Genomic DNA, 2945 nt, shown 5'->3' with positions numbered 1-2945 from the left:
GTGTGTGTGTGTGTGTGTGTGTCTCATAGGACCATCAGATAAACGCTTGAGTGTCTTTGAGCAAGGCCACCAAGGCCCTACCGGACGGCCTGACCCCGGTCTTCATAGAGGAGGGTTGTGGGTTCAATGCCCGGGACCCCAGGCTGGGTACCGTCATCAGAGCATGGGGTACAGGTCCTAACCGGTGGCCCGTTATGCAGACCTCACTGATGGCTCTTGGGCAGACTGCAGGGGTCACCCCCGGCAACACAACGAAAAGTCTGACCGCGGACGTCATTGGTTCAGGATTTGAATTCTCCATCTCGTAAATTGTCCACGGTAACGGAGTCAAAGTTGCCACGGTGATTTTTCCTAAAATTACAATTATGCCATTTAGCAGACGCTTTTATCCGAAGCGACTTACATCGTCAGGTAGCTCGTCAGGAGCAGTTAGGGTTAAGTGTCTTGCTCAGGGACACGTCAACACTCAGCTAGGAGGAGCTGGTGGTCGAACCAGCAACCTTTCGGTTACAAGACAACTGCTCTACCTCCTGAGCTAAGCTGACCCACACCCTGTTCCTGCTCTCTGGTACGGCTGCCGTTTAGCTGACTGTCTGGTTGGGTGACTGTTTGGCCGATGGTTTTCTGGCTGGTTCTGGTGTCGCTTTGGCTCCACACTGAATTATTCATCTCCATTCTCTGCACAGTGAGCCCGGCAGGACACCGCTGGAACTTTCACCTCCTGTGTCTCTCCTCCCTCTCCCCACCCCCGGCTTGTCCAGCCCTTGTGTTTCCTCCTCTCCTCCCCCCTCCTCCTCCTCCCCCCTCCTCCTCCTCAGTGCAGGGTGACTCTCCTCCTCCTCCTCTCCTTCCTGCTCCTCCTCAGTGCAGGGTGACTCTCCTCCTCCTCTCCTCCTCAGTGCAGGGTGACTCTCCTCCTCCTCCTCCTCCTCCTCCTCCTCCTCAGTGCAGGGTGACTCTCCTCCTCCTCCTCCTCCTCCTCCTCAGTGCAGGGTGACTCTCCTCCTCCTCCTCCTCCTCCTCCTCAGTGCAGGGTGACTCTCCTCCTCCTCTCCTCCTCAGTGCAGGGTGACTCTCCTCCTCCTCCTCCTCAGTGCAGGGTGACTCTCCTCCTCCTCCTCCTCAGTGCAGGGTGACTCTCCTCCTCCTCCTCCTCCTCAGTGCAGGGTGACTCCTCTGAGCTCTAGGTCGTGGATGCTGAATAATTGAGCGTCTCCCTGGCTGAGGAGGAGGTCTTCGGGACGTCAGACGCGGGGAGAAGGAAGTAGTGAATATTTAATAATCCCTCAAGTATGCAGGAGGCGCAGAACACCGTGAATACAAAGGAGGTGTGTGTGCGTGCGCTGCGTCGTAAGAGACCTGAACAGCTGTTCCAGGACGGGGGGAGAGTGGTCCTGCAACTTTAATGTGATTTAAAGTTCACTCCTGATTATAATTGAAGCCCGAGATCATTACAGGAACTCTCTTAATCAAAGTCATCTTCCACCCTCCTGCTCCTCCTCTCCCCTCACTCGTCTTCCTCTCCCCTCTCCTCTTTCATCAACTCTTGTCATCCCCCTCCCTCCCCTGTCTGGCTTCTCTCCACTGGGAGTTCACATTGCAACAAAGTGTGTGTGTGTGTGTGTGTGTGTGTGTGTGTGTGTGTGTGTGTGTGTGTGTGTGTGTGTGTGTGTGTGTGTGTGTGTGTGTGTGTGTGTGTGTGTGTGTGTGTGTGTGTGTGTGTGTGTGTGTGTGTGTGTGAACAGAAAAGTCTAGGCTGTAACATGCTAATGTTAGCTGTTTGATGTAGCGGGCCATGCTACTCTAAGTGCTTGCTGTTTGTTGTAGCGGATCGTGCTAGTCAGGAACAGGTTAACCGCGGGCAAAGATGATGTCAGCTCTACTGAATATTTCACAACCAAGTGAGAAATAGAGCCCATATCCCAGCATGCATTTCAGCAAACAAAAGTTGTCCAGGAAGAGAGAGACAGAGGGTGGAGGGATATATGGGGAGAGAGAGGGAGAGCTTTCATTCCTGGTCCAAGTTGTGTGTTATTTGTTGACTCGTGTGGAAGATAATGTACTGATGGTCTGGTACCCTCCTACTTCCGGTCTGCTGTCACCTACTTCCTGTGCTGGGTTGGCCTGGACCCTCCGGTCATGTAGGTTTCCATGGTAACACATGAAGAACCCAAAGTTTTATAAAATAAACAGTACCTAAATATGACTTGACAGCAAATGGTTGAAATTATGAATGTTAAAACACACAGGTTTATTGAACCGGAACCAGAGTGGGTTCAGATAAACTGGTCTGTTCGGTCTCCCGCCCAGCGGACCGGTTTGATCCGGCTCTGATCCGGTACCCTCAACACTACATCTACATCTTTTCTTGTCGGGACGAACATGACTGTAAACAGAAAAGGAAAAACTACAAAAAAGACTGTTAAAACGACTAATTTTATTTTCAGAATTTGTAATCCAATGTATATTTTAAAACAAATAAAATATTTTAATCGTAATTGTTGTTGCCGTCGACTGGTCTGTTGAACTTTTATTTGCCCAGCAGTAGGTGTAGTCCCGTTAGACACCACATGGTCTCACTGTTCCCCTGAAACGCCTTGCAATTCTAGACACTAAACTACAGATTACTTTTATTAGCAACTGCTTTTTGTCATACATTATGTGTTTTTTATAGAACTAGGACCCACCTTATAGTGTAGTCGTTAATCTCAAATGCACCAAATGTTGAGCAAAATGCCTCTAACCCCCCCCCTCCCCGACACTGAATAAGTGTCTGGGAGCTGTCTGTGTCTGTATGGAACAAGAGTTTTTTACAGAATGTACACATTTAAAATGTATCCCCCCTAAATACCACGACTCAAGTACTAATAATAGTTGAAAACTCTGGTCGAGGTTAGAAATGTGTGGGAGAGGCATGCTGGTGTCAGGTTATTAAGTTTGACTCT

General features: G+C 49.8%; 1 protein-coding gene across 2 annotated transcripts in view; it reads left to right on the top strand.

Annotated features, from left to right (window-relative positions):
- LOC115559454 (neoverrucotoxin subunit beta) overlaps positions 1-2945 on the top strand; it is a 544561-nt gene that overhangs the window by 166349 nt on the left and 375267 nt on the right. The gene's annotated exons all lie outside the window — the stretch shown is intronic.

The sequence above is a fragment of the Gadus morhua genome, chromosome 15, assembly GCF_902167405.1.
Source record: "Gadus morhua chromosome 15, gadMor3.0, whole genome shotgun sequence".
Taxonomy (NCBI): domain Eukaryota; kingdom Metazoa; phylum Chordata; class Actinopteri; order Gadiformes; family Gadidae; genus Gadus; species Gadus morhua.
Note: the sequence above shows the minus strand (reverse complement) of the source record. Positions and strands in the feature narration are given on the sequence as shown.